The 26,264-nt window shown below is 38.8% G+C and overlaps 1 protein-coding gene across 5 annotated transcripts in view; it reads left to right on the top strand.

Annotated features, from left to right (window-relative positions):
* Positions 1-19,537: 19,537 nt before the first annotated feature.
* Positions 19,538-26,264, top strand: part of UBE3A (ubiquitin protein ligase E3A) — a 98,644-nt gene continuing 91,917 nt past the window's right edge. For all 5 annotated transcript variants that reach the window (XM_073887400.1, XM_025852087.2, XM_025852088.2 and 2 more), the window contains exon 1: positions 19,538-20,137. The gene's annotated coding sequence lies outside the window, so the exon portion shown is untranslated. The remainder of the gene's footprint in view (positions 20,138-26,264) is intronic.

Below are 26,264 nucleotides of genomic sequence, written 5' to 3' on the forward strand. Positions count from 1 at the left end.
CTCCTGCCTGATCACGTTCTCTCTCTTTTTCTTTTTAAATCCTCTTCTATCTTTTTTCAACCAACTTCTTATCTTACCAATTCCTCTTATGAAATATTTTACAATTTTATTCTAACAGACATATTCCATCCCTTCATCGTATTTACCCTTATTTTTGTACATATATAAGTTTTTCTTTCTTTAAAATTTTGGGTGGCACTTTCTTCTAACAGACACAATGCTCCCATACTCTAGTAAGTGGCAGTGATCTATGCACCAGCCTGAACATATTTGACCATATTCTGTTTTTATTTTTGTTTGCTTGTTTGTTTCTTTTTATCCTTTCTTTTTCTTTTTTTTTTTTCTTTATTCTTTCTTTCCCTTTCTTTCCCCCCGGTTTCAGATCTCTTCTGATTTGTTTAGTGTATTCTTTTGTGGGGTCATTTTTACCCTGTTAGCATTTTGTTCTCTCATTCAACTATTCTCCTCTGGACAAAATGACAAGATGAACAAAATCTCCTAAAAAAAAAGAACAAGGGGCAGTACCGACTGCCAGGGACCTAATCAATATGCACATTAGTAAGATGTCGGAACTAGAGTTCAGAATGATGATATTAAAGATACTAGCTGGGCTTGAAAAGACATTTGGGAAGATATTAGAGAAACCCTTTCTGGAGAAATAAAAGAACTAAAATCTATCCATGTCAAAATCAAAAACCCTATTAACAAGGTGCAATCAAAAATGGAGGCTCTAACTGCTAGGATAAATGAGGCAGAAGAGAGAATTAGTGATATAGAAGACCAAAAGATGGAAAATAAAGAACCTGAGAAGAAGAGAGAGAAAAACTACTGGATCATGAGGGCAGAATTCAAGAGATAACTGATACCCTAAGACAAAACAGTATTAGAATAATTGTGATCCCAGAAGAAAAAGAAAGAGAGAGAGGGGCAGAAGATATATTGGAGCAAAATATAGCAGGGAACTTCCCTAATTTGGGGAAGGAAACAAGCATCAAAGTGTTAGAAGATATTAGAGAAGATATTAGATATTAAAGAAACCCTTTCTGGAGAAATAAAAGAACTAAAGTCTATCCACGTCAAAATCAAAAAAGCTATTAACAAGGTGCAATCAAAAACGGAGGTTCTAACTGCTAAGATAAATGAGGCAGAAGAGAGAATTAGTGATATAGAAGACCAAATAATGGAAAATAAAGAAGCTGAGAAAAAGGGAGATAAACAACTACTGGATCATGAGGGCAGAATTCGAGAGATAAGTGATATTAAAAGACGAAACAATATTAGAATAATTGGGATCCCAGAAGAAAAAGAAAGAGAGAGAGGGGCAGAAGATATATTGGAGCAAAATATAGCAGGGAACTTCCCTAATTTGGGGAAGGAAACAAGCATCAAAGTGTTAGAAGATATTAGAGAAGATATTAGATATTAAAGAAACCCTTTCTGGAGAAATAAAAGAACTAAAGTCTATCCACGTCAAAATCAAAAAAGCTATTAACAAGGTGCAATCAAAAACGGAGGTTCTAACTGCTAAGATAAATGAGGCAGAAGAGAGAATTAGTGATATAGAAGACCAAATAATGGAAAATAAAGAAGCTGAGAAAAAGGGAGATAAACAACTACTGGATCATGAGGGCAGAATTCGAGAGATAAGTGATATTAAAAGACGAAACAATATTAGAATAATTGGGATCCCAGAAGAAAAAGAAAGAGAGAGAGGGGCAGAAGATATATTGGAGCAAAATATAGCAGGCAACTTCTCTAATTCGGGGAAGGTAATGGCCATCAAAATCCGGGAGGTACAGAAAAACCATCTCAAAATCAATAAAAATAGGTCAACAGCCGGACATCTAATAGTAAAATTTACGAGTCTCATAGACTCTGAAAGCAGCTCGGAATAAGAGATCTGACACCTACAATGGTAGAAATATTATATTGGCAACAGACCTATCCACAGAGACTGGCAGGCCAGAAAGGACTGGCATGATATCTTCAGAGTACTAAATGAGAAAAATATTCATCCAAAAATGCTGTATCCAGCAAGGGTGTCATTCAGAATAGAAAGAGAGATAAAGAAGTTCTAAGACAAACAAATACTAAAGGAATTTATAAACACTAAACCACACTGCAAGAAATATTCAAGGGGATCCTTTGAGCAGAGAGAGAGCCTAAAATAACATAGACCAGAAAGGAACACAGACAATATACAGTAACAGTCACCTTACAAGCAATACAATGGCACTAAATTCATATCTTTCAATAGTTACCTTGAATGTAAATGGGCTAAATGCCCCAATATAAAGACACACGCTATCAGATTGGATTAAAAAACAAGACCCATCGATATGCTGTCTGCAAGAGACTCATTTTAGACTCAAAGACACACCCACATTGAAAGTGAAGGGGTGGAAAACCATTTACCATGCTAATGGACACCAAAAGAAAGCTGGGGTGGCAATCCTCATATCAGATAAATTAGATTTCAAAACAAAGACTATAGTAAGAAATGAGGAAGGACACTATATCCTACTTAAAGGGTCTATCCAACAAGAAGATCTAACAATTGTAAATATCTATGCCCTTACATGGGAGCAGGCAATTATATAAGCCAATGAATAAAAAAAGCAAAGAAACACATTGACAACAATACAATAATAGTGGGGGACTTTAACATCCCCCTCACTGAAATGGACAGATCATTTAAGCAAAAGATCAACAGGGAAATAAAAACTTTAAATGACACACTGGACTAAATGGACTTCACAGATACATTCAGAACATTCCAACCCAAAGCAACAGAATGGACATTCTACTCTAGTGCCATGGAACATTCTCCAGAATGGATCACATGTTAGGTCATAAATCAGGTGTCAACTGGTACCAAAAGATTTGGATCATTCCCTGCATATTTTCAGACCACATGCTTTGAAACTAGAACTCAATCACAAGAAGAAAGTTGGAAAGAACACAAATGCATGGAGGCTAAAGAGTATCCTACTAAAGAATGAATGGGTCAACCATGAAATGAAAGAAGAATTAAAAAAAATTCATGGAAATTAATGAAAATGAAAACACAACTGTTCAAAACCTTTGGGATGCAGCAAAGGCAGTCCTAAGAGGAAAGTATATAGCAATACAAGCCTTTCTCAAGAAACAAGAAAGGTTTCAAATATACAACATAACCCTACACCTAAAGGAGCTGGAGAAAGAACAGTAAATAAAGCCTAAACCCAGTAGGAGAAGAGAAATAATAAAGATCAGAGCAGAAATCAATGAAATTGAAACCAAAAGAACAGTAGAACGGATCAACGAAACTAGGAGCTTGTTCTTTGAAAGAACTAAAAAGATTGATAAACCCCTGGCCAGACTTATCAAAAATAAAAGAGAAATGACCCAAATAAATAAAATCATGAATGAAAGATGAGAGATCACACCAACACCAAAGAAATATAAACAATTATAAGAACATATTATGAGCAACAATATGGCAACAAATTAGATAATCTGGAAGAAATTGATGCATTTGTAGAGATGTATAATCTATCAAACTGAACCAGGAAGAAATAGAAAACATGAACAGACCTATAACCACTAAGGAAATTGAAGCAGTCATCAAAAATCTCCCAACAAATAAAAGTCCAGGGCCAGATGGCTTCCCAGGGGAATTTTACCAAACATTTCAAGAAGAATTAATACCTATTCTTCTGAAACTGTTCCAAAAAATAGAAATGGAGAAAAACTTCCAAACTCTTTTTATAAGGCCACCATTACCTTGATCCCCAAACCAGACAAAGACCCCATCCAAAAGGAGAATTACAGACTAATATCCCTGATGAACATGGATGCAAAAATTCTCACCAAAATACTAGCCAATAGGATCCAACAGTATATTAAAAGTATTATTTACCTCGAACAAGTGGGATTTATCCCTGGGCTAAAAGGTTGGTTCAACTTTCCCAGTCAAACAATGTGATACGATACATTAATAAAAGAAAGAACAAGAACCATATGATCCTCTCAATAGATGCAGAAAAAGCATTTGACAAAGTACTGCATCGTTTCTTGATTAAAACTCTTCAGAGTATAGGGATAGAGGGTACATACCTCAAACATAAAAGCCATCTATGAAAAACCCACAGCGAATATCATTCTCAATGGGGGAAAATTTAGAGCTTTCCCCCTAAGGTCACGAATGCAGCAGGGATGTCCACTCTCACCACTGCTATTCAACATAGTATTAGAAGTCCTAGCCACAGCAATCAGACAAGAAAAAAAAATAAAAGGCATACGAATCGGCAAACAAGACGTCAAACTCTCTCTCTTAGCAGATGATATGATACTTTATGTGGATAACCCAAATGACTCCACCCCAAAACTGCTAGAACTCATACAGGAATTCAGTAAAGTGGCAGGATATATAATCAATACACAGAAATCAGTGGCATCCTTATACACCAACAATAAGAGAGAAGAAAGAGAAATTAAGGAGTCGATCCATTTACAATTGCACCCAAAACCATAAGATAACTAGGAATAAATCTAACCAAAGAGGCAAAGATTCTGTACTCAGAAAACTATAAAATACTCCTGAAAGAAATTGAGGAAGATAGAAAGAAATGGAAAAACGTTCCATGCTCATGGATTGGAAGAACAAATATTGTGAAGATGTCAATGCTACCTAGAGCAATCTACACATTTAATGCAATCACTATCAAAATAGCACAAACTTTTTTCAAAGAAATGGAACAAATAATCCTAAACTTTGTATGGAACCAGAAAAGACCCTGAACAGCCAGACGAATGTTGAAAAAGAAAAGCAAAGCTTGTGGCATCACAATTCTGAACCTCAAACTCTATTACAAAGCTGGCATCATCAAGACAGTCTGGAACTGGCACAAAAACAGACACATTGATCAATGGAACAGAATAGAGAGCCCAGAAATGGACCCTCAACTCTACAGTCAACTAATCTTCGACAAAGCAAGGAAGAACGTCCAATGGAAAAAAGACAGTCTCTTCAACAAATGGTGTTGGGAAAATTGGACAGCCACAAGCAGAAGAATGAAACTGGACTATTTCCTTGCATCACACACAAGAATAGACTCCTAATGGTTGAAAGACCTCAGTGTGAGACAGGAGTCCATCAAAATCCTAAAGGATAACACAGGCAGCAACCTCTTCATTCTCAGCAACTTCTTCCTAGAAACATCGCCAAAGGCAAGGGAAGCAAGGGCAAAAATGAACTATTGGGACTTCATCAAGATAAAAACTTTTGCACAACCAAAGAAATAGTCAACTAAACCAAAAGACAACTGACAGACTGGGAGAAGATATTTGCAAATGACATATCAGATAAAGGGCTAGTATCCAAAATCTATAAAGTACTCATCAAACTCAACACCCAAGGAACAAATGATCCAATCAAGAAATGGGCAGAAGACATGAATAGACGTTTTTCCAAGAAGACATCCAAATGGCCAACAGACACATGAAAAAGTGCTCAACATTGCCCCGCATCAGGGAAATCCAAATCAAAACTCCAATGAGATAGCACCTCACACCAGTCAGAATGGCTAAAATTAACAAGTCAGGTAATGACAGATGTTGGCGGGGATGCGGAGAAAGGGGAGCCCTCCTACCCTGTTGGTGGGAATGCAAGCTGGTGCAGCCACTCTGGAAAACAGTATGGAGGTTCCTCAAACAGTTGAAAGTAGAGCTACCCTATGACCCAGCAATTGCACCACTGGGTATTTACCTCAAAGATACAAATGTAGGAATCCAAAAGGGTATGTGCACCCCAATGTTTATAGCAGCAATGTCCACAATAGACAAACTATGGAAAGACCCAAGATATCCATCAAGAGATGAATGGATAAAGAATAAGTGGTATATATATATATATATATATATATATATATATATATATACAATGGAATATTATGCAGCCATCAAAAGGTATGAAATCTTTCCATTTGCAATGTCCTGGATGGAACCGGAGGGTGTTATGCTGAGCGAAATAAATCAATCAGAGAAAGACATGTATCATATGACCTCACTAATATGAGGAATTCTTAATCTCAGGAAACAAAGTGAGATTTGCTGGAGTGGTGAGGGTCGGGAGGGATGGGGCGGCTGGGTGATAGATATTGGGGAGTGTATGTGCTATGGTGAGCATTGTGAATTGTGTAAGACTGCTGAATCATAAACCTCTACCTCTGAAACAAATAATACATTACATGTTTAAAAAAAAAGAAGAAGAAGTAGATAGCAGGAAGGGAAAAATGAGGGGGAGGGTAATCGGAGGGGGAGATGAACCACGAAAGACTATGGACTCTGAGAAAGAAACTGAGGGTTCTAAAGGGGAGGGAGGTGAGGGGATGGGTTAGCCTGGTAATGGGTATTAAAGAGGGTATGTGCTGAATGTTATATACATACAATGAATCATGGAACACTACATCAGAAACTAATGATGTAATGTATGGTGATTAACATAGCAATAAAAAAAAGAGAAGCAAAGCTGGAGGCATCACATTGCCCGATGTCAAGTTATATTGTGAAGCTGTGATTACCAAGACAGTATGGTACAGGCACCAAAACAGACATATAGACCAATGGAACAGAATAGAGAGCCCAGATATGGACCCTCAACTCTGTGGTCAAATAATCTTTGACAAAGCAGATAAAAATATGGAATGGAAAAAAGACAGTCTCTTCAATAAATGGTCCTGGGTATTTGGACAGCCACATGCAGAAGAATGAAACTCGACCATTCTCTAACACCATACACAAAGATAACTTCAAAGTGGATGAAAGACCTCAATGTGAGATAGGAATCCATCAAAATCCTAGAGGAGAACATAGGTAGTAACCTCTTTGACATCAGCCACAGCAACTTCTTTCAAGATATATATCCAGAAGCTAGTGAAACAAAAGCAAAAATGAACTTTTGGGACTTCATCAGGATAAAAACTCTGCACAGCAAAGGAAATAGTCAACAAAACAAAGAGGCAACCCACAGAATTTGAGAAGATATTTGCAAATGACACTACAGGTAAAGGGCTGGTATCCAAGATCTATAAAGAGCTTCTCAAACTCAACACTCAAAAAACAAATAATCAAGTCAAAAAATGGGCAGTGGACATGAACAAACACTTCTTTGAAGAAGACACAAATCGCTAACAGACACATGAAAACATGTTCATCATCATTAGCCATCCAGTAAATTCAAATCAAAACCACATTGAGATACCACCTTACACCAATTAGAATAGCAAAAATTGACAAGGCAAGAAACAACAAATGTTGGAGAGGTTGTGGAGAAAGGGGAACCTTCTTACACTGTTGGTGGGAATGTAAGTTGGTACAGCCACTTTGGAAAACAGTGTGGAGGTGCCTCAAAAAATTAAAAATAGAGCTACCCTATGACCCAAATATTGCACTACTGGGTATTTACCCCCAAGATATAGATGTAGTGAAAGGAAGGGCCATTTGCACCCCAATGTTCATAGCATCAACGTCTGCAATAGCCAAACTGTGGAAAGAGCTGAGATGCCCTTCGACAGACGAATAGGTAAAGAAGATGTGGTGAATATACACAATGGAATATTACTCAGCCATCAGAAAGGATGAATACTCAACTTTTACATCCACATGGATGGGACTGGAGGAGATTATGGTAAGTGAATTAAGTCAAGCAGAGAAAGTCAATTATCATATGGTTTCACTTATTTGTGGAACATAAGGAATAGCATGGAGGACATTAGGAGAAGGAAGGGAAAAATGGGGGGGGGAATTGGAGGGAGAGATGAGCCATGAGAGGCTATGGACTCTGAGAAACAAACAGGGTTTTAGAGGGGAGGGGGGAGGGGGAACGGTTAGCCCGGTGATGGGTATTAAGGAGGGCATGTACTGCATGGAGCACTGGGTGTTATAGGAAAACAATAGATCGTGGATCACCACATCAAAAACTAATGATGTATTGTATGGTGACTAACATAACATAATACAAAAAAAAAAAAAGTCAGGAAAGGCATGACTGGGTGGCTCAGTCAGTTAATCAGCTGCCTTAAGCTCGGGTCATGAACCCAGTGTCCTGGGATTGCGTCCCGTATCAGGATCCTTGCTCAGATGGGAGCCTGCTTCTTCCTCTCTCTCTTCTTCCCCCTGCTTGTGCTCTCTCTCCCTCTAACAAATATATAAATAAAATCTTTTTAAAAACTTCAGGAAAGATAATCTAAAAAATGAAAATGGCTTCTTATAGGGATTGAGTTGGAATGGGGCTGAAAGGATGGGTATTATTTATTTATCTATTTATTTGTTGTTAAAGATTTTATTTATTTATTTATTTATTTATTTATTTATTTATTTGAGAGAGAGCATGAGTGGTGGGGGAGGGACTAGTGCCATGTTTACTAAACCAAACCTAAACAAAACAAGCAAACAAAACCCCACAAATTTTCTGAGAAATGGCTGAGTTTAGATCCGGAGTAGAATAAGCCTGAACATCTTATTGTGCTAAAAACCAAAGAAATATTCAGATTGACAAGGACAAGTCAAAAGAACACAAAATTGGCTTGTGGGACCCCAGTTGGCCAAATTTGGGACAACTTGAGCACTAAAAAGAATAATGATGTAATGTATTTTGTTATATTGAATAAAAAGGAAATCCATGAATCCATATTAATACTAAAGAAAAATAGTGGAAGGAGGAAAAGCTCTTCTTAACTAATAAATACAGCTAGTATATGTAAAAGGAATGGAGGGAGAATTATTGTACAACCACCAGTGTAAAGCTGATTCAGACAATAATCACACATAGATAGAAAAACTAGTAGGTAAAATGTGAAATATTTATTCAATTCTCAAAGTACCACTACTCAAATTACTTATCAATTACAACAAACATTTATAATGGAGAAATCTAGCAGACACCACATTAACTAAGTAACAAAACTTAGCATCACCAATAATATAACAAACCTACCACATCTGCCTGCTTTGGTGATGCAAAGAGTTTGTATCATCCACCTATATATCAGTTCCAAAATATATAATGTGAATCGAATCATGAGGAAACAATCAGATGAATCAGATTGCGACAATTCCTATAAAACTACTGCCCTGATATCTTTAAAGAATCAAGGTCATAAAAGAAAAAAATGTTATGACATGGTTTCTAGATAAATAAAGACTAAAGAAATATGAACTCTAAAGTTGTCTTATTTAATTGGGTCTTACTCAGAAAGACAAATGCCATATGGTTTCATTCATATGTGGAATTTAAGAAACAAAACAAATCAATAAAGGAAAAAAGAGGCAAACAAAAAAACAGACTTAACTATAGAGAACAAACTGATGTTACCAGATGGGTGGTGGGTGGGGGGATGGGTGAAATACGTGAAGGGGATTAGGAGTACACTTGTCATGATGAGCACTGAGTTAATTGTGGAATCAGTATGTTGTACACCTAAAACTAATATAACACTGTATGTTAACTATACTTGAAAAAAATAAAGAAAAACTATAAGCAATATTATTGGAACAATTGGAGAAACCTGAATATGGATTATGTATTAGGTAATATTATTGAGTCAGTGTTAAATATTATATGGTGTTGTGATAAAATATAAGAATGGTCGAGGCACCTGGGTTGCTCAGTGGGTTAAGCGTCTGCTTTCAGCTCTGGTCATGGTCCCAGGGTGTTGGGATCAAGCCCCACATCAGGCTCCCTGCTCAGTGGGGAGCCTGCTTCTCCCTTTCCCTCTGGCTTGTGCTCCCCCTGCTTGTGCTCTCTCACTCACTGTCAAATAAATAAATAAAATGCTAAAAAAAAAAAAGAACGCTCCTGTTTTTAGGAAAAATATGCTGAGATATGTAAAAGTAGTGTCATGAAGTCTGTAATTTGTGTCAAATGGTTCCAGAGAGATAATAAATAATTGAGCAAATATAGCAAAATATAAGCTATTGTAAAATCTAGGTAAAGAAAATATGAGTTGACTGCACTATTTTTTAAACGTTTCTTTAGTGTTAAATAATGACTAGGAAATCGGGAAGTAAGAACAAGTATGGTATGTTTAATATGAGAAACATTTGACGTGAAAGAGAAATAGGAAAGTTACTGGGAGCTAGTTAGTAGGTTTCATAATTTTTAGAGGTCTGAAGAAGTTCGGACTCTACATAGTAGAAAAAAACTTCTGGTTGAGAGGAGATTACAAACATTTAGGTAATAAAGTATAATATTGTTGGTACTCAGTGCTAACTGTGAGAAGTGCCACAAAAACATGAAAATGAAGGAATATGATTTCCCTTTGAGTGTTACACTTTTGGATTAGCCACATAATGGACCAGGGCAGAGGTTGGGATAAGTAACTTTTTAAAAAAGGGAATTGGCTCCCAGGCCTGCAAGACATAACTGAAATGTGACATTTCTAAAGAAGGGGGCCTGTCATTGGTAGAAACACTGAATAGAGTCAGACTAGGAAATGCTGGTTATAACCTTCTTCAGGGACATTGGCCAATGAACTCAAATATTCTCATTGTTCTGTCAAGATGATTCTTTTGTTGGGGGGCAAAGGAGCAGAGGGAGAGGGTGAGAGAAATCTGAAGCAGGCTCCATGCCCAGCACAGAGTCCTGTGCTCTCACGTGATCTCACGACCCTGGGATCATGACCTGACCTAAAATCAAGAGTTGGATGCTTAACCAACTGAGCCACCCAGGGACCCCATGTCAAGATGATTCTTAATGGAATTTGAATGTATCAGGTATTTTAGCTTACTGTCATCAAAATTCAGTTCCTCCAACTCCCTTTGTTTAGATCTCAAGCTTCATAATCAAGTTGCTGTTATTGAGAGCCCTGCATGTCTTCTTTTTTTTTTTTTTTTTAAACTTTTTATTTATTTATTCATCAGAGACAGACAGAGACAGAGAGAGAGGCAGAGGGAGAAGCAGGCTCCCAAGGAGCAGGGAGCCTGATGCGGGACTCGACCCCAGGACCCTGGGATCATGACCTGAGCTGAAGGCAGACGCTTAACCATCTGAGCCACCCAGGCACCCGCCCTGCATGTCTTCTTATAGGGAAAGAGTGCTCTATTCATAGGCACTGCCAGTATTCCAGTCCCTGTAATAGTTATTTCTCAATTTAAATCAATAAACTGGCATTCTGATTTTAGAATTCCATCTCTTCAGCTTAGTTAATGTTAATGTGGTTGGTGGACTGCTCTAATAGGCTTCTAAACCTGCAACCATGAGGGCCATCTGAATGTGGTAAATTCATCAAATTTGGCTTATTTGTCCCTTTGTTTATTTGTGCATTTATTCATGTAGCAGATGCTGTTGGCAACCTGGGTCTTATCAGTGTAGTACATGTCAGTTCTAGTTCCAATTGCCAGCATTTTTTTTCCCCCTGGGGCACTCTCTGACCAGCTGGAACTGCCATGCCCCTACCACAGCAAGTTGGCAGTGTGAGTAGTCCCTGGGATAGTCAGTGTACAATAACAGCTCCCTCTCTACTGGCAGGATAACTGAAGTGAATATTCTATACTTTCTCCCAAAGTTCCTCAGCAGAATTAAGCACTAGTTGCCCACAGTGGATATCTGATTGATAATGAACACTTTATTGGTTGGTCCTCCTTCCCTAACTCACTTCCTTGCTTCCCTACCAAAGTTTTTGGGATCACCTCCCAAAGAAAATTCTTGTACTCCAATTATAGTGTCAAATCTGCTTCTGGGGAATCCCAAATTAAGACAATTTCATCTACTCACCCATTCATGCATTAATATTTACTGAGTATTTATCATGTGCCAGGCACAGAGTCAAGTCCTTAGCAATACATGGTCTCTTTAAGCATTATTCATATCATCCTCATTACAAATGAAGAAATTGATGCTTAAAGAAGGTAAGCAGCTGGCCCAATATCACAAAATAGGACTGAGTGCTGGAAGGGAATGGTGGAAGATCAGGTTGCCTGAGGCTCTCAGAATCTGAGTTTTGAATTGAACAGTATGGAAAAGGAGGTTTTTGTTGTGGTAACAAGTTGAGGATATTTTTCTCTATACAGGTATCCCCCACTTTTGAAAGCTCATGTTACACCACTTTGCTTTTATGAAAGATACGTATTAGCACATACCTATTTTTACTGACTGAAATAAATCTGAAGATTTTTGCTTCTACAAAAAAAGGTGAAAAGTGAAAATAGTGTTCAGTATTTGTTTTGCCGCTAGCCATTATAGAAGCAGCACACGCCCAGAGCAGTGACAATGTCACCACCTAGCTTCTTCTTCAGGAACTACACTCAGCATCTCAGCATCACACTGCCATAGCTTTGAACTGTGCCTATGAGTACGTGTTCTATCGCCATTCATTGTGTGCGTCCATTAGCAAGCTGTGTCCTAAGGTATCAGAAAAGGTTCTTTTTTGGGGTCTGGGAATGCTAAAAATATTTTCCATGTAAATTAATGGTATTTGCCCTTTTGCTTTATGTCATTTCAGCTTATGAAAGATTTCACAGGAACATTCTACTTTTGAAAAGTAGGGGAAACCTGTAATACTGTTAGGGAAGACTGATTAAAAAAGCACTTCAACGAAACATATTTGAAATTCAAAAAAATTATCTTTATTTTCTGGGAAAGCAGCAACAATACATACACACAAACACACACACCTGGATTTAAATCCTACCTCTACTAGGTTTCAGCTGTAAGACATATACAAGTTACTTATTCTAAGCTTAATTTCCTAATCCATAAAATGCATAATACTCAAAGTTGTATGAATTAATGAGATTTATTCAGGTAGCTAGCAGTTAATGGGTGCACCAATGTAATCTGTGGAAATAATCTGTCATTTCAGAAAGTCTGTGTTAAGTACTAAAATCCAGATGCAATTGGTATCATGTTCAACCAAACTAAAAAAAAAAATAAGTCATGAATAATATCTACATTGTTATCTTTAAAAACCTTCCTCTTTCTATATTATAATGATGCTTTACTGTCACAAAGCAAAACTAAAAATAAACAAACAAAAAAAGCATGTGTTAGGTATAAAATTGTTTGAAGCGATCTCAAAGAATCCAAAAGTAAATTTTATTATTTTGATAATTTTGTATTATTTGTTACTGTCAAGCAAGAATAAAAAAATGAAATATTATCAGTTGAAAACTCTACTCATGATTCTTCCCTAGCCAGGTGTTTTCTTTTGTCTAGATATTCTGAAGAAAGAAGTGTAGTCTGCACCATTTTAAATTAATTAATTTTCTATTTTTTAAAGATTTTATTTATTTATGTCAGAGAGAGAGAGAGCACAATCAGTGGGAGCAGCAGGCAGAGCAGGCAGAGGGAGAAGCAGGCTCCCCGCTGAGCAGGGAGCCCAATGCGGGACTTGATCCCAGGACCCTGGGATCATGACCTGAGCCAAAGGCAGAAGCTTAACCGACTGAGCCACCCAGGCGCCCCTGAACTGTTTTTAATAATTGATTTTATTTAACCAATGCACTTCCTTAGATTTAAAAAAGTATTTTGTTAGAATTCCTGTGAGAATGGGTTAAGTATTATAAATAGTATTAGACACATGAATGCAACGTGAATGATTTCAAAGAACTAGAAGTTGCACCTGTCAGAAGGCAAAATTTCTAAGGATGGCTTCACTGATTTCAGTCCAACTGTTTTATCCAGAACAGCTCAGATTAGCAGCAGCAGCAGCAGGCAGTCAATGAAACTCTTTTCCCCCTACTCTCCCGCTGGGTTTAAGGCACAAAGAGACTGAAATGACCAAGGTCAAAACCTGATAGCACTTCCGGGTTTTTTGCTTGAATGATTTTTTTTTTTTTTAATTCCAGTATAGTTAACATACAGTGTTATATATGTTTCAGGTGTACAATATGGTGATTCAACAATTCCATACATCACCCTGTGCTCATTGCAAGTGCCCTCCTTAATACCCATCATTTATTTCACCCATCTGCCCACCAACCTACCCTCTGGTAACCATCAGTTTGTTCTCTATAGTTGAGTCTGTTTCTTGGTTTGTCCCCTTTGTCCCACTTGTTTTGTTTCTTAAATTCCACATATACGTGAAATAGTATGGTATTTGACTTTCTCTGACTTATTTTGCTTAGCATTATACTCTCTCGCTCCATCCATTTCATTGCAAGTGGCATGATTTCATTCTTTTTTTATGGCTGGCTAATATTCCTAATGATATATAGTCACCTCTTCTTTATCTATTCATTTATCCATGGACACTTGTGCTGCTTCCATAATTTGGGTATTGTAAATAATTCTGCAGTGAACATAGGGGTGCATGTATCCCTTTGAATTAGTGTAATTTTTTTTTTTTTTGGTAAAGAGTAAAGCAATTACTGGACCATAGGGTAATTCTATTTCTAACTTTCTGAGGAAACTCCATACTGTTTCCCACAGTAGCTGCACAGTTTGCATTCCCACCGGCAGCACAGGAGCATTTCTTTTTCTCCACATTCTTGCCAACACTTGTTTCTTATGTTAATTTTAGCCATTCTGACAGATGTGAGGTCATAGCTCAGTGTGGTTTTGATTTGCAGTTCCCTGATGAGTGAAGTTGAGCATCTTTTCAGTGTCTTTTGGCCATCTGTAAGTCTTCTTTGGAGAAATGTCTGTCATGTCTTCTGCCCATTTGTTTATTAGATTATTTGTTTTTTGGTGTTGAGTTGTATAACTTCTTTTTATATTTTGGATACCAACCCTTTATCAGATATGTCATTTGTAAATATCTTCTTCCATACATTAGGTTGTCTTTGGTTTTGGTGTTGAAGGAGATTAAGAGTGCATCTGTCTTGATGAGCACTGAGTAATTACATTGTAATTGTACTGTATTGTACACCTGAAACTGATATAACACTCTGTGTTAACTACACTGCAATTAGAATATTTTTTAAAAAATTGAAATTGCATGTGAAAGAGTTCCAAATGACTTTTTAGTGTTTAAAGTACTTCTCCAGCAATGGATTCATGTGGGGAGAGGAAGGAGTTGGGGCTGGAAGGGAAGTAGGGCCCACATCCAATGGGGCTTGGTCTTGGAGTCTGGACATTATCCAGAAAGCTGTAAAGAACCAGTGACAGATTTAAGCAAGGATACAATGAAATCATATTTGTTTCTTTTAAAAACATTCCACAGTGATATTCAGTAGCAAAGTACTGTAATATGGACCAGCATTGTGTTGGGTTTGGGGGATATAATAATAAATAAGGTAGTATGACCCTGCCTTTCTGGAGCTTACATTGAGTTCAAGTTCAACACTAAGGATCTAAATTAAGATAGCATCAGTGGGATCATATAGAAGGAAATGGATGTTATCATAATAGCTAATAATAATAGTATTACCATTTATTGAACATTTCCCATATGTCAGACATTAAACACTTCACATGTCCTGTCCATTCTCCACAATAGCCAGAATGATTCCCATTGGTTGAATTTGTCATAACTCTCTCAAACACGTCTAGGGACTTTCCACCTCATTCAGTGCAAATACCCATTTCTCAGGATGAGGTACCAAGCCCTGGCTGTGGCCCACTTTGACTTCCTGAGCTCATCTCAACTCCTTCTCTTATTGTGTTCCAGCCACCATGGGGGGTCCAGATTTCCTAGGGGGTCCTAGACTGCTGTAGGAATATTTCTGCTTCATGGTGACTTCTCTGTCTGGAATGCTCTCTCTCTTATATCCCACATTTCATTCTGTCACTTCTGTCAAGCCTCTGCTTAAATATCATCTTTTCAATGACACCTCTCTGGCCATCCTGCATGATTCTCTATCCTCTTCACTTTGTTTTATATTTCTCTGGAACATTTATCACATTCTGACACACCAGATTTGTTGTTTTTTTCTCTCCACTAGATCATAAATCCCATGAGGGCAGTCTTTGTTCACTGCTGTATTCTTGACACCTAGAACAGTGCTGGTACATCATATCTATCTAATAAATATGCATTGAATGGATGAATGAAGGCTTACAGTGGCCCTATGAAGTAGTGAATAGTACTGACTTATTTTTCCCGCTTTATTGATGAGGAAACAGAGACATTAATTGAAGGTTTATTTAATTGAAGGATCTTTATCTGGTGTCAGAACTGGGATTTGCATGGGATAAAAAAAGCTCACTTTATTATGTGCCCAGTAGTACTCTAAGAGCTTTACATTTACTTTACATTAACACTTAATCCTCACAATAACCTCATTTACAGATGAGAAAAACAAATCCAAGAGGGATTTATGATTTTGCCTGGCATTTTTGCACTTGCTAATTAATTTGGAGCCTGTGCTCTTAACCATTTTGCTATACTACCTAATTTTAAAACTGGTGCCTTAAGGAATATGTGACTTTGCCTCCTAATTGCCAGGAGAGTGAGACAGAGGAAGAAATCTGGGATTACTAACATTATTATGATTGAGGACTGCGACAGATAGAAGAATCATCAAGTCAGGGAATGTAGGATGAGCTGGTTTCATTCTCCCTGAACTCCAGACACCCACATCCACATGCCTCCTTGATTTCTTCACTTGGATATTAGGATACAAGGTCAGCTTCAGTAAAAGGTATCTAGAATAACCATGCAGATTATAATAGTTAGCTGTCTCACACCAAAGCTCAAGCTGGTACACAGGCTCCGACTCATGAAGACTTCAGGGACCCACCTTGTTGTACCTCCAAAATAGCTCACAACCCCTCTCACATTCTGATCATCAGAAAGGAACAATGGGAAAGAGGCATCCCATTTATTTTAGAGTATCATCTGGAAATTGCTTACATCATTTTTGCTCACATTCCACTGGCCAGAACCTTATTGACATGGCCATATTTAGAGTTTATTATAGGCAACCATGTGTCTGGCTAGATAACTCCATTATCATGGATGAAGAGGAGAATGCATATTAGGGGTCAACTAGCAGTCAATCTCTATGACCGATATCCACTACAGGGTTATAGGCATCTCTTATTTAATATTTGCAAAAACCAATTCCTGTTTGTTCTTCCAAAACTTGCTCTTCTCCAAAATTATTCCCATCTCAGTTAATGGTGGGAAATGGAACAAATGTGTTCAATTTTAAACATGCTGAGTTTTAAGGTGCTGTAGAACATCCAGTACAAATTTCCAATAAGGGGTTGAAGATATGTCTGGTTCTGAATGAGATCAGTGTTCAAGATTCAGGCTTGATCCCTGACTGAAAAAAGTGATAGAGGAAGAGTATATATATATGGTACTGTCAGAGACTGTATAACACAGTAGGCAGAAAGAACCAAGGATGGAGAGGAAGAACATTCTGCAAAGAAGACTTGAAGAAGACAGCCCAAGAACAGGGAGCAGTTTCCAGGAGGCAGTAGGTTAGCAGTGTGGAAACCTGCAAAAAGGTCAGATACCATGAAAACTGAGAGGCAACTTTTAGATTTGGCCATTGTGCTATTACAGACATTAATACAAGCAGTGTATACAGTAAAATGGGGGCAAATGCTAAATTTCAGTAGTTGAAGAGGGGCTTAGAAATGACAATCCAAGTACAGATAGCTCTTCTAAATAGAAGGGACAGAGTTAGTAGAAGGAGAATTTATGAACAAGAGAGGAAACAACCAAGGGACTTGAAAGTCCCACCCCCCACCTGCCAGCTCCCCTCCCCTCCACTAGGAAAAAAAAAAAAAAGCTGTAGAAAGAAGGATGCTCATACTTTAAGACAGGAGATGAGGGTGAGTGCAAATTTAGGTAGATCTGTAGGAATTAAGGGTGGAGGTGTGAAGGAGTGCATGGAGTGTGTAATGCTAAACAATGGTATTGATAATACTAATACTACTGTTACTAAGCCCTAACATTCACTGAACTCTTATCTTATGCCAGTCAATGTGCTAGTAATTTTTATCAGCAAACATCACAAAATTTGAAAATGGATAAGACAAAGAGCACAGTGGGGTCTTGAATCAGGTCTGACACTAATGTCACACAGAATACCTACTAATGAACTAAATAAAAAAGCCTATGTGTAATTTCTCCATATTCGAAGGAGGAACTGGGATCCTTCTTGATTTTAGTAAAGATCTGGACATTCTGACATTTAAGAGATTTATATCTCATCAGTCTTTAATTTTTTTTGTACTCAGGAATTTGCTCCATTTTGATGCACCAGGTTATATAAAATTACATTTCATTTATTCAGGCAATTTCTGAGGAGAGTAAGTTAAACTATCTTCACAGGCTAGATACTGAAGTAACATTTTGCTTTGATTATTAACAAAAATCTTTAAAGATTTTCATTCTCATTTGCCCATTTTGATAATATGCAAAGAAAATCCTAAAAAGATTACGATTTTAACTAGCCTCTTTTATAAAACTACAAATTGTTTCCAAATGAGGATCTGTAATAGGAGAAATGAAAAAAACAATGAGGAACTAAATTAAAATCAGACATGATTTAATACTGTCATTTATCATTAATTGTCCTGGGATAATTTAAATTCCACTAGCTTATTTTTTATAGTTTAAGTTTTTTACAGTTGGTTATAACTGGGAAGCAGTATACATAAACATATCCCTGACCTATAATGTTCTAAGAATGGCAGCTGAATACACTGCTATGTAAGATTGTTGATTTAAAAAAAAATTCTTTGAATACCAGATGAATGGGATCTCATACAGTATTTTAGGGCTTAGCAAAGTTGCAAGCCGTTAAGACTATGAATTGTTAGTAATTCCACTATATTTGCTAGTTCTGTCGCAGAGCCATAAAAAAAAAAAAAACCCTTTTAAATAAAACGATGACCTTGATAGTAAATATGAAGACGCACGGCTTTTAAATGGGTTGTCATATGGATCAAAATTAGCATCCATCCAGCTGATGTTAACCAAGAGGCCACAGTCTCTTTAACAACCTACCGAATGTCAAAACTGCGAGACAGGCTTTCATCTTCTAGTAAACTAATGACATCGTGTTGGAGAGGCCTAAGCAAATGACCTTGGTCCCCTGAAAGATGGCTCATACTCTCGGGGTACCTCTGCAGTATTTACAAAGGCAGCTCTGGACGGAAAGAGATTGGGGTCGGAGGCCCTGGTATCCGGAGGCTGCAGCCTCGCCGCGGGGCTGGAAGCTATCAAAGCCACCCCCCTTCCCTCGGCGGATTTTCAGAGCCGATTCGTCCCCCTAAAATCGGGAGCGTTTAAGTCCTAGCACGTTCCTCGACTTGGGTATACCAGGGGCCTCTCCAACACTCCTGGGGGCTCCAGAGGGTTTCCGGCGTGTACGCCCTTCTTTCGGTGGGGCCATAGACAGCGGTGACTCGATAAAACACTGACCCTCTGCCCGATCCCAAGATGGCGACCAACACTGGCAGGACTCCAAAGAGCCCCGAGCAACTTCCCCTTCCCAACAGCCCCTGCGGTGGCGACGACGGCAAGCAGGAAGGGGGAGGAGCCGGCAGGAGAGGGCGGGGCAAAACGCTGCGCCCTCCCGCGCGCACCCCGGCCCCGCCCCACGTCCCTGCGTCCCGGCCCGGAGCTCTGGCCCGACCGGGCGGCACGCGCTGCCTGCTGGGATACTCGGCCCGCCCAGCCAGTCCTCCCGGCTTGCGCTGCGGCCGCGAGATCCGCGTTTTTCCCAAGATGGTGGCGCTGGGTTCGGGGTGACTGCAGGAGACGACATAGCCTGACTCCCCTTCGCCAGAATCTCGACACACCGCCTTCCTCCCGCTCGCGCACCCCGCTGCCACTTAGCCATCCGCTGGCCTGGGCGCTCGCCTTCCGCTGCCGCCTCCGACTTGAGCTTCATCTCTGCGGACCCAACGATTACGGCCGCGGGCAGCGGCGCCTCCCTCGGCTCCTCCTTGGGGTCGCGCTCGGAGCAGCTCGCAGCCTAGCCCCGGCTCGGCGGGCCCCGCATTTCCCCAGTGGGGACAGGCAGCGGCGGAGCGGCGGCTGGCGACGAGCGCGGGGTTTTCTGCGGCCCCGGCGCCCCCTTTCCCGGCCTTAGTCTCCGGAGAAGGAAGCGCGGGTCCCGCATGAGCCCCGGCGGTGGAGGCAGCGAAAGGGAACGAGGCGGTGGCGGGCGGAGGCGGCGAGCGAGGGCGACTGCGACCAGTGAGGCAGCCGCTGCTGCGAGGGCCACAGCCCAGGCGCGGGGGCGACAACAGGTCAGTGTGGCCGAGGACCGGGCCTGGGCCGGGGAGGCTGGTCGGCATTTCTCTTCGTTCTTTCTGTCGCTGAGACCACCCTTCGGGGCTGGCTCTGGCGAAGGTAGGGACGCTCCCAAACCGCGCCACGGCGAGTGTTTGGGGGCGCGTGGTTTGGAGGGTCAGTGCCAGAAGTAGGGCTTTGGTACCAGCGGCTGCTGCTACCGTAACTGTCAGTCCTGGCTGAGGGCCGGAGGGAGGGTTTTGTCGCCTAAGGGGACGCGAGCGGGCCCGGGGCGGGGCGTGCAGGGCGTCGAGAGTTGGCCCTCCTTGGAGCGGAGCTCGCGGAGCAGGCCTGGGCCCCAGGCAGGGTAGGGCTGGCCTTTTCCTTTCAAGGGGAGCTCTTTTTTCGAGGTTTTGGCCCTGTTGGTGAAAAATGCTTAGACGTGTGGTTTGGTGGGTTGGGGTTTTGGGGGTGGACTGGTGGGGAGGGAGGGCGGATGAAGTGGGAATCAAGCCCAAGGATTGTGTTCACAGATTATCGGGATTTTCAAATTAAACGTGAGCTACCGGGTTTGCCAGAGATTCTGTTAAATGCAAACCTGCAAACAGTTGGCATTATTTTATTTTCCCTTTTCAGTTGAGAAAATGAAAAGGACTCTTTCTTCGTCATGGCGTGTAGGTTTTGTTGGTAAAGTCAGAATTGAATGTGGCAAATACTTTAGTCCATAAAATTGTTAGAAATAATTTTAATGTAGGCACTGTTTGAGCTTGGACTCCAAAGATAATTTAGTCTCTGAATTTTAAAAACGTCCAATTGGCATACTAAAATAGAAACATTACTAAATCTGTCTGGGATTATATTTATTAAATGGCTAGGGTACTTTTGAAAATGTAAACGAATAGCAGTATGGGATTTACAATCCAGAGTTACTCTCCATAAATCATGAGGGGATATAGCTATGACCCTTAATTTTGGAGAATTCCCCTGCCTGCAGTATTGAAAGAAGCAGGAAATTATTCCAGAATATTCTGGGGGGAGGGAAGGAGGCTTGAAATGGAAATGACCTAAAGTTTGGAAGAAAAACTGTTAAAAAGTTACCTGTCAGAGTCACAGTAGATAACCAATAAATCTTGAGTGAATTAGACAAGAGGGATGAGAAGTGTTTGCTTCATAAGCTCTGACTAATGAGTACTCTTACTGTTTAAACCAGGTAAAAAAGTTCAGAGTTTAGGAAGATAAAAATAAAATTTTTGTCCTGGCATGTATAGTGGAAATAATTTTAGAATTAGATCTTGCTTATAAATCTGAGTTATTTATCACATTTGTAATAAAATGAATACAGTATTAATGATGGTGCTGATAAGCTCAGGGAATGACCCAGAAGCCCTTTAAAGAAACTAATAATCACAACAAAAGCCGGAAATAGATTCAAGAAATAATGACCCTCTCTTTACAAAATTAGAATTGGAAACTAAGAAAGTCTTGCTGTATCAATATTTATTAACTATCAGTATGCTAAGTATTATGTACACTATTGTCTGGACATTGCCTAGTTCCTGAGGAGTTTAACTTTACACAGAGATACAAATTACAGTGTTTTGATTTCTTTTCAGAGATGTGGTAATCTGTTTTATTTCACCTCTCTTAAATTGTACATTTTTTTTCTTGGCTTAAAAAAGTACCTTCTTAAGTATACTTACTAGAAGTGTGAGGAAGACACATTCTCATCCCACTTGTTCAATTCATTTAATAAGATTTATTGGGTACTTACAGTATCTTGGACATTTAACCTTTAATCAGTTGTATTTCTTAAACTTTAGGTCATTTTTAAAATGATCCTTCTACTGTCCCCTCCAACCCCCCCCAAATCTGAAATAATTTACTATTTCAAATAAGCAGTCAGTGGGATAATCCAAAACTATGGATCATATCTAAATTTTTCAACCCAAGCACTTGAAAAATTTATGAATGTTTATTTTCTTAAATGATTACTGGTTATCTTCTTGTCATGTTGCACATTTTTGTTTAGACCCAAACTTGTATTGGTCAAAACATAGAGACATTACATTAAATGCACATGGAGCTGTTAAAAAGTTAGTTTTTTGATTTTTTTTAAAGTAAAATTTATTTATTTGAGAGACAGAGTATGGGAGGGAGGAGGGTCAGAGGGAGAAGCAGACTCCCCGCTGAGAAGGGAGCCTGTTGCTGGACTCTATCCCAGGACTTGAGCTTAACCAACTGAACCACCCAGGCACGCCTAGTTTTTTGACTTTTATGAGTGAAGACAAATTTTCTCTTATCCAGGATAATTCAGGATAACAGAGTTTTGGCTGATTTTGACTCTCCCCCCACTGCAAATGTAAAGATAAATTCAAAAACATTACAGTATGTGCAGTGAGAATAGCTTTGGAATTAGATCCCATTTTTAATTCTGGGCTCACCTTAGTTGTCTGATCTTGGCAAGTTACTTAGTCTTAGTGAGCTGCAGTTTTGTCATCTATAAAATGGGATGGTGAAACTAACTCAGAGTTGTTTTGAGGATTAGAATTTGTAAATGTCCAACACATAGAGTATTATCATTTGAAGTCTTCCTACCTTGTTTTTTTGTTGTTGTTGTTCTCAAAAGCACCTTCTGTACGGTGGACTCTAGCATGTTAACCCTTTACATTGTTTTCATTCTCGCTAGCTATGAACTCACTCTTTAAGGGGAGGGACTCCTAGTGTTTATCAGAAAGTGTGTTGCCAGCATATGGATGAATTATCAGTAGTCAACTAACATTCATTGGGTACCTACTGTGTCTGCTATGAGCTGGGTTAGATGTAGGAGCTACAAAGACAATCATGTCTGTCTTTTGGAAGCTTCTAGTCTAGTGACTTTCTCCACATAACACCATTTTTTTGTGAAATCCTTTCATATAATGGAGCCTCATTCTTCTGTGCTCTTCCAGTCTTAGGGCAGTTCTGTGGACTAAACGCTTCCACCTGCAGCTGCTATTCTAAAGAATACTGTTTTTACCCCTTTATACAACTATTTGGCATATGTGAGATACTTTATATCTTTACCTTGGTACAAAATCTGGTACATAGTGTGTGTGCGTCTGTGTGTGAATGGGTATGTATATAAAAAAAAGAAATTTACTTTGGCAGTTGCCTGTAAATATTTTGATATTTTTCTGGGGTGATAATCATTCTGTCTTCTGGTTCTAGCTTCATAGAAGTTTCAAACCTCAGTAGGACTATTCTTGAGGCCAGACACTCCATTCATTTTATACATGAAGAAATTGAAGTGCAGAGCTTTAAAATGATTTTCTTAAAGTCACCCAGGTGGCAGAGCTAGAAGCACAGTCTGAGTTTCTGGACTAGAGTTCAGGACTCTGTATATAGTGGCTTATGTTCTGTCCTACCTGTTGAGAGGAGTAGTTTGCCTCTATTTGAATGTTTTTACACTATTATTAGAAGGCAGACTTTACAAGATGCCATCACTGGGCCTTTTCTGAGCGTAAGAGGTAGTGCAGGAAATGGGGCTTTTTCTTCTAATAAAGGAAGTCAAGTAAAACTACAGTAACTAGAAATGGTGTTAATCTACAAACATATCCTATGTCCGGAACAGATGTTTAAAATACTTAAAGATGCTATATAATTTCTTAAATGAAATAACTTATTAATAAATAGATAATAAATTTCTTTGCCAACTTTACTTTGATCAAAGTTATCATTAAGTAAACACCATGATGGATAATGAGTCAAAATGAAGTTTTTAAGTTTAAGGCCAGTCTGAGGATGAAATAAAGCTAATACCTTTTTTGGAATATTGCTGTTTGCAAATGAGATTTAGCTGACAGTTGTTTCTGTTTGATTCTAAGCTTCGTGACTGTGAACTCCCTAAAATTATATATAAATTTTAAGTTTCAGAGTCTCAACAGGTTCAGTGAACAAAAGCGACCAAGAACCACTGATGTGGAGGAAGAAGCACTAACTTTGGTGTCAGAAGATCCTGGGTTCATCCTTCCAATCTAGCTTCCTAGCTGGTCATGAGCAGGTCATTTATCTTTCAGAGCCTTTGTTCTGTTAACTTCTGTTAAGTGAAGGTGATACTTGCTTTGTCTGTTTCAAAGGATTGTTTTTCAGATGTGATCATTCTCAAAAAAAATTAGAATAATACTGTATAAAGTGACCTTATACGTGACTTAGTGACTTGCCCAAGAAAACAAGTTGGTTAGTGGTAAACAAGTGATTGGAATATTTTCGTGCTTTTTCTCTATAAACATTTTTAACCTTTTCATACTTTCAGAAGTATTGTTTTGGGAAATATTTAGTGTGTGAGTTTAAATTAAATTTGTTAACTACATTTGAAATAAACAATAGATCTTAATAATTAGTGATGCACTATTCAGTATTATTAATCCTTAGTCAAACCCCTTCTTTAATTTGCTTTACTTTTTTTTTTTTTTTAAAGATTTTATTTACTTGAGAGAGAGTGCGAGAGAGAAAGCACTAGAGGGAGTAGGGCCAGAGGGAGAAGTAGACTCCCCGCTGAGCAGAGAGCCCAGTGCAGGAATGGATTCCAGGACTTCAGGATCATAACCTGAGCTGAAGGCAGAGGCTTAACCCACTGAGCCACCCAGGCACTCTAATTTGCTTTACTTTTGATCTCTCCTGTTAATTTGATAAATGGCAGGTAAATCATAAGGTTGACCTGAAAGGAAAAGAGATTTTGGAGACATAGATTCTTATTGGATAAGATTATTCCAGAACTTTGGGGCGCCTGGGTCGCTCAGTTGTTAAGCGTCTGCCTTCGGCTCAGGTCATGATCCCAGGGTCCTGGGATTGAGCCCCGCATTGAGCTCCCCACTCTACGGGAAGCCTGCTTCTCCTTCTCCCACTCCCCCGCTTGTGTTCCCTCTCTAGCTGTGTCTCTCTCTGTCAAGTAAATAAATAAAATCCTTAAAAGAAAGAAAAAAAGATTATTCCAGAAGCTCCATTCTAGGAAGTCTCCTGCAATCTATAAGATAGCACATGTGGATCATAGAAGAGAATCCTATATAATACTTTATTAAAGTCAGCATCTGTGCCACAAATAAAAAGCATGGAAGTTACATTTGAGCCCTGAACACTTACTAAAAAAAGTAGGATAAAATGTACCTTAAATGAAACTCTTGGCTGGCCAATATGGAGCTTAATATGATGGCTCTTAACAGTTAAATGTGTTATAGAAGTTGACCTTCTGTACCCTTTGGGGTTAGTTGAGGTTAGTCAAGCACAAATCCTTTTATATTACAGAAATAAAACATGAAAAAAATTTTTGACCTCTTTGTGGTGTGCAGGCTTGTAACTCTTTGTTCTTAATGTGATGACTTCTTTCTCCTTGTATCAAAAGGGATACCTTACTCATTTCAAGCTGCTAATATAATAGACTTCTATTACTGGATGTGAGAAGGTAGTCTTAGAATTGCTTTTGTGGCCTGTAACCACTATCCTAACCTCTTTACTTTTATATTTTTTGTGATACAGAATAAATTCTGAATTTTCTCTAAATTAAATATGCAGACAGTACAGAGAATAACATAACAATCATGTATCTACCATTCAGCATAGACAAATGTCACAATTTGTCACTTCCTTGTACTCTAGCTCCATCTTTAAAACTGGTGTTATTTTCTTCTGAGATGATAATTCTAGCATTGCAGCTACCACTATGGGAATTTCTTCATACTGCCAACAAGTACTTCCTTTCTCTTATCAGATGTAAAGCATAATCCTGTTCTTCAGAAGGGAAAAGATGAAATGCCCACCAATGTTTTCTATATAAAGCTCATGGGTCCTAGGGAGAAGTATGGGTATTTCCAGCTTATTACTTATTTTAGTATTTTTTCTTATGGATTCTATTTATTGTGCCTCTGTGTGTGTGTATGTGCCAATATTGATAACCTTATAGTGTGCCACAAATAAGAATGTTAAGTATTTACCTTTGTTAAATAAAGTTTTTGTTTGGGGGAAAAATACATGTCTTTTGAGCACCTATTGTAATGACATATATACTGATCGATAAATCCCATTTCACACAAAAATAATTGGGTAACATTTTTCTTTTCTAGTTTTCTGAAGTGGGCTGACAATGCATCATATTGCATGTTGGTGATAGAA

Source organism: Callorhinus ursinus, unplaced genomic scaffold, assembly GCF_003265705.2.
Source record: "Callorhinus ursinus isolate GAN/ISIS: 27379988/994484 unplaced genomic scaffold, GSC_fseal_2.0 scaffold78, whole genome shotgun sequence".
Lineage (NCBI taxonomy): Eukaryota > Metazoa > Chordata > Mammalia > Carnivora > Otariidae > Callorhinus > Callorhinus ursinus.